Consider the following 6,755-nt stretch of genomic DNA (forward strand, 5'->3'; position numbering starts at 1 on the left):
ATTACCATAGTCTGAACTGGTATCTGGAACACTCCCAGGGCTGGGGAGCAGGAAAAGGCATACATTTCTATGGCTTCTCTCCCAGTCCGCAAACAAATACTCTGCTCCTGCATGTTTAAGGGTTTTGTCAATCACTAATAGGAAGAGTCAGGCAGTGGACCCCCAAAAGAAGAAAACCCTTTGGTCAGCCACCGAAATCTTTGAAGATCATTTTAGTTGCTGGCCAGATTTGCCTGGGAATGCAGATGGGCTGTACTTGCTCATTTGTAGCCCCTCCATTGTCTTCTTCCTCAGAAGACTTGGCTGCATTCTGGCCTCTGGAGCCAACATGCCGCCCTGTTTGGAAGAGATGCTGGATTCAGTGAATCAGACATCAGCCCTGAGACACAATCTGGCTGCCTGGAATTCTCAGCCCCTCCACACCAATATGGCACTGATCTCAGGTTTTGCTCCCGCCCCCAGCCACTCCCAACTATGAGCCAGACCTCTGCAGTTCCACTCTGTAGCCACTCACAGCCTCTTGCCCCTGATGCTGGTTCCCGGCTCCATGGGTGAGGAAGACCCCTCTAGTTTGTGCCAAGCCGTCCCTGGACTGCAGGCCATTCTGTAGTCACCTTGCTTCACCTTTTTGTTCCTAGATTTCTTTGGCACTGGGCCTTGGAAGCCTTCACTTTGGCCCCAGAATATTTTGCTGTGTTTTACTCAGTTTGCTTAAAACCTATTCACTCAGTCATTGAGGTCAAACCTGCCCCTCAGGGAAGCTCTGCTTCTTAACCCCAAATCTAAGGTACACCTGGACTAGATTTTTATTACATTTTGAATATATAGCGTACAGTGCAATATAGGGTAATGGTTGAGAATGAGGGCTTTGCATACCTGGCTTTGGATCCTAGATCTGTCATTCTGTGTGACCTTGGGCAAAGGACAAACTGCCCCAAACTCAACTGCTTCATGTGTGGGGGGATAACTTACCTACCTGGTCAGGATTATGTGAAATAAGGTATGTGAAGAAAGGCTTGGCAGTGACTTCATAGGAAGGGCACAGTCATAACTGGCTTCCAGCAGTGCCCACACCTCTTTTAAAGCCTTTCTTTCATGACCACGGTTCTGCTTCTAGTCTCTGACAAATCTGATTGACAAGAGCAGAGCCGAGGTACAAACAGAAACTTCACTGCTCATGTTACCAGGCCCTGCCCTTAGTGACCTCCAACTCACAAGGACCCGTTACACCGCAGTGGCTGGGGAATGATCTTCCAAAGTTTCTTCTCTATAATATTAAAAATACCTGAAATACATTGTCAGTGAAAATGGAAGACATTGGGCCAGCGGTCACCCAAGGGGAAACTGGCACTGAAGGCATGTGGGAGCTGGCAGCACAGTGGGCATGAAGGAGATGGGCAGGGGCCCAGGAGATGAGACTTGGCACAGAGGCTCCCACGCTAGTCTAGAGCAGCATGCACATGGCCTTGACACCGTTCCCTCCGGTGAGTTCTTCACTATGTTTGAACAAAGCCCACCCACTTCACAACCAGTGTGGTCATGGTTCTCCCAGGGGTTTGTGTGTGATGTCTGGATAAGAACACAGGTGCTGGGTGTGACTCCTGGGTATGAATCCCTATTTGCTGCTTCCTGACTCTAACCTCAGGTAAGTTAAGGTCTCTATGTCTGGGCCACTTCACCTGTGAAGGATGAGAAATAGCACATTGCAACATTTTCATGAGGCTTTGTGATAATGTTTTTTAAAACACCACTTTACTGTACACCTGAGAAAACAAGTTTATTATGAAAACCAAGTGTTTGTGAACAGTAGTTAGTGCTTGGAGAGAAAGTTACAGAAGCAGGGCTTTCCTGATCCTATTCTGACTCAAGATACAATGCTTAAAGTGGAATCAGAGGAGATGACATGGGGTGGGGAGAAGCAAGATAGAAAACAAAGTTGTAGAGGAGACTAAGTCCAGGGAGGCAGGGCTGGGGAGAAAGACAGTTTTACTAGGATGGGGCCTTGAACAAAAGCAGAGACCTAGACTCCAGGCAACCACCCATTCCTCAGAAGAACAAAGAGAGTGAGGCAGGGGGGTATCTGTGGAGGAGACAGTGGGGCTAAGTGGGAAGAACACAAGTCTTGGGGGCAGTGAACCTGTGCGTGAATCATGAGATGCCCCTTTCACAGGCTGGGTGACAGGCATGTTTGTTTCTAAGCTTCAGTCCCTTGGTCTTCAAAGTTAGTAATACTGCCCTGCTTACAAGCTTGATGGGACAATACATGTGAAAATGCTGTCTAAACCGAGTGCTGTATGTTAGTTGCTGGGTTGTTGGGGTGAGGGTGTAGGAGGGTTTTTCCAGAGTGAGTGGGTCACAGAATTGCAAGAGTTCACAGATTAGAGCCTCCCACATTTCCAGAAGGAAATAGTAAAGCATTTCCCACCAAAACACTATTTTTTCACTCTGCCAACATTTGACTAGTAATGATTTTGTTTTGACTTAAGAAGGAATAGCAGTGTGGTGAAAGGGGGCATAAGTTTTGGAGTTTCATGGAGTAGGTTGATTCACTATTCCCAACATGGAGATGGTCAGATTACTTACAGTCTCTGAGCTTTGATTTCTTAACAGGTCCCCTGTTAATTTGACTATTGGGAATGAGACATCTCAAGTGAAATAGCTCAGTGCCTAGTGCCTACCTGGCAAGTGCTCAGTAGATGTTACTTCCCTTTATTTCACTTATTTTCCCCTTAGGAAGCACCCAGTTTACCTAGAATAATTGGTACCCAGTTGTTTGTGCCTTAATGTGCACAAGTAATAGCAGATTTCCCTTCTGAGTGAGATCAGTTGCCCTAAAGGAGTGTGAGTGTGAGTGGGGGGCAGGGAGCAGAACCTGACAGTACTGGAGATGGAATAGGGGTCTTTTGGTCAACTAGTCGGCATGGGGATGGGCAAAGCAAGGGTGGTGCTGAGGCGAGAGAGCTCCAAGAAGAAAGTGGGTGCCGAGTGCTATAGGGAAAGCCAGTCAAGGAGGGGCAGTGTGGAGTGTGGGGCAGGACAGCGAACTAAGGGAGAGCAGACCAGAGGTCTGCCAGAGGAACCTTAGGAATTGTGACTACAGGTCAAAGTTATGAAAGTTTTGCATCCAACCAGCTGTCCTCTTAATTCCTGTAAGAGGTCCTCCCAGGAAGGAAAAACAGAAATCATCAAGATGGAAAGACTTTTTAAGTATTTTCATAGTCAAAAGAAACACACCACCAGTCAAGGTATATAGCAGCCTAGGTGGGGTTCCACACTTCTGTGAGAAAACACAAATATGTATTGAAGAGCATCAAGCCCAGGGGTTTGAGCTAGGTGACCACTGCTTTAAGTAATGGAGGTCCTATAGGGCTTTCCGAGGCTGCAAATAGGACTTTCAGGATCCCTTAGAAAACATTCATTGGTCCCACCAATGTTTCTTGTTTTACAACTTCAGCCATCTGAGAAGGCAGCCTCCACAATACATGGGGCAGCATCAATCGTTTCCTTGTTAGGTAAGCATCTTTTAAAACTGGAGGCCTTAGAATGAAGGATAGACATGTTTAGAACATCAAACCCACAGCATTACTGTTTGCTCTAAGGAATCTATGCAGTTTGTATTTTAAATCCTTGACGTGTGGAAGAGAATTTACCTCTTAGTTTAACCGGTTTACCTTGTAGTACCAACAAAAGAGTGTTGAGTAATTTATTTAGACTCGAATTTTAAGCTGAAATCTTGCTATGTTTCTGTGTAATTTTGGAACATTTTAAATGACTTAAGATTTGCCCTTTTTATAAATTAATTTATTGGAGATAATGAAGTTCTTGGGAAGGTTTGTTTAGTCAGATAAATGAAATACTTAAGGAAATCAAATATATTAACCTTTCATTAAATCAGACTCCTTTGTTTTATAAGCAAAATAGTAAGGTTTGTAAGCCGAACTTGAAAACTTAGACCTACGAATTAGGATTTTGAATATGTACCCTTGAGAAATGAATGTAACTTTTAAAGCCAATGTAACTTCTGGATAATTATTGCTGTGTACAAAAAAGTTGCCCCTCATGGATATCAAAAAATGGAGACCCTGGATGTGCTGTCACCACAAACCCAAGTCACTTACCCTCTCCAAGTACCAGGCAACTTGCAGCAGGTAAGATGGCTGCTGTGGGTCAAAGCAGAGCTATAGACATGGTTTTGAAAGTTTTTAGAAATTAGTTGGCAGCATCTAAGATAAATTTACATCTAAAAAGCCATTTTTTGGCTTCTCTGGAAAACTGGAAGATCTGGTAACAAAATCACATTTCCCATGTAGCAATAGGCTGGAGCTGAGTAGCTACCCCTCCTTTGGGCATGTTCCTTTCAGTTTGCCAGCATTTAGTGCCTTACACCTGATTTATCTCACTTCTGTGACCTGTCTGGCCCACATAGATTTTTGAGTGTGAGACCCCTAAACTAGAGGTTCTCCAAAGTTCCTAACAGGTGATGCATCATGGTCTAGGCTAAAGGCTCAGGAAAAATGCTGGCCTCACCCTCCTCTGTTCTCATGGTCCCCACTGCAGCTGACCTGGTCCTAGAACTGGTTTCAGCCCCTGCAGGAAATATGTAAGAAGTACCCAGGCTTAGACCTCTCCATATTTGCTGCTCTTGTCTGTGACCACACCACTCCAGGTCTTCTCTTGCCCAATTTGTGTAGCCTCTAACACCATGTCTCAGTTCCTGTGAATTTCCCCATCACCTTCATAATTTGACCACCGCCTCACTTTGGTGTGTGAGGGCTCCTAGGCTCCCTGCTTTATGAAGTTCTCATACCTGCTCTCTCGCGCTTGGTCGTGAATCTTCCGACTCAGACTTCCAAACCCTGACCCATCTCCATCATACTGCTCACTGTCTGTGGTTACTCAGCTGAGGGATGGAAGATGGCTCAAGTGTTAGAAGATGGAGATGAGGTTGCAAGTGTTTGGATTTTCCAAAGAAGGATGGAGACAGAAACAACCACAGTTAAGGCAGCGAGTAGGCTTTTTAGATGAGGGAGGCTACTGCACATGTTGTAAGCAGAGGAGGAGGCACTAGGGGACAGAAGGTAAGTGAGAATCAGGTCATGGGGTGATAGGATAGGAAATGGTAGTAATTAGTTACACCCAGGGAGATCCTGAAGCTCAGAAACATCTTAACACCTTGAGAGATGCAGGAGAGGGCACTACTAGAAGTCTGTAATCTCCTAAAGCTTATGGTTAAATGATTCTAGAGGCTTGGAGAGAAGAAAGATGGCATGGCCATGACATTGGGCCACAGCCCGGGGCAGGAAAAATTTCCAGCAATGCAGCCCATTGCCTCTCACAGTATCTGTAGACACAGAATAAACATCTGAACCAAATGGTCATGAAGCTTGGTGAAGAGCCAGACCCAGTGAGGGTTGATTAATGGATCCTTGTCAACTTAGACTAGAGGGAAGTCTCCAGCACCATGCCTTAGGGCTCAGTCTGGGCCTGTGTCCTGTCTGACATTTTTATTGACAACTGACCGAGGCAGCAGGCTCATCAAGTTTGCCGGTGATAGAGCTAGGAGGGGCAGCTAATACTTTGCATGAAAGAGTCAGGATTCAAAACGATTTCAACAGTCTGGGACACTGGGCTGGAACCAACAAGATTAAATTTAACAGGGATAAATGTAGAGTCCTGCACTTAGGTTAAAACAAAATCAATGACATAAGTACCAGGTGGGGGGCAGGTCCAGCTTGACAGCAGTTCATGAAGAAAAGACCTGGGGGGTTTAGTTGACTGCAAGCTCAATATGAGTCAGCCATGTGATGTGACTGCTAAACCCTCTAATACAATCATGAATTGCATTAACCAAAAAGGAGCAGCCAGATAAAGGGAGGCGCTTACGCCACTGCTTTCTGAGATTGTTGGGCCATCTCTGGAATACTGGGTCCAAATTTGAGGTCTTTTTTTTTTTTTTTTAAGGAGTTCACTAACAAGTGAGAATATTTTGGACAAGCAGCCAGCATTGCAATGGGCCTGAGTACTGCCAAAAACTTGCCAGAAATTCTGTTGAGCTGAGGTTCTGGAATGAAGGGCAGGGGTGTATAGTTTGACCTCGGCAAATACAGTTCTATCTAGAGCACTTTGATGGGGTTTGGGATAAATATGGGGGTCCGTTTTTCCTCATTTCCTGTGGATGCCCAGAAGCATTGGCCTGTGAATCTTACTGAAGCTGTGGGACTAGGGACAACTTAGCAGGGGTCTAGGATAAGATCTAGCGTGGGCATGGGTAGGAAACCGGGCAGTGAAGTAGGAAGGAACCGACAAATTTGAACCTCAAGCACCACCTTTCCGACTCTCTACCTGCAGACGTGCAGTCCCCACTTTGGTCACAGAGTGGCGCTCTCGCTCCACACGGGAATCCTGAGCCAATGGCGGAGCGGAGTGACCGGCAAAAGTCGCAGCCGCGCTTCCCTCACCCACCACGGCGGGGAGCCCACCTGGCCGCTCGGCGTAGGCGCGGCTGGCCCGGGACTCTGGCGTGGCAAGAAAATGACCGCGGTGTGGAAAAGCTCCGCCGGTGGCAAACATGGGGAATCCACCTGTGGCTCCTATTAGGGTCATCCATACTCCGCACGTGGTCTCTGCGTGCCCTGGCACGGAGCGCCGAGTGCATGGTGCAGAGGGCTGCTCCCGTGGCAGAAGGATTCGCGGGCACCAAGACCTCTATCGCTTCGTGGTGGGGTCAGGAATCTTCTGCTACTGACTGGTTGTAT

Source organism: Manis pentadactyla, chromosome 8 (assembly GCF_030020395.1).
Source record: "Manis pentadactyla isolate mManPen7 chromosome 8, mManPen7.hap1, whole genome shotgun sequence".
Lineage (NCBI taxonomy): Eukaryota > Metazoa > Chordata > Mammalia > Pholidota > Manidae > Manis > Manis pentadactyla.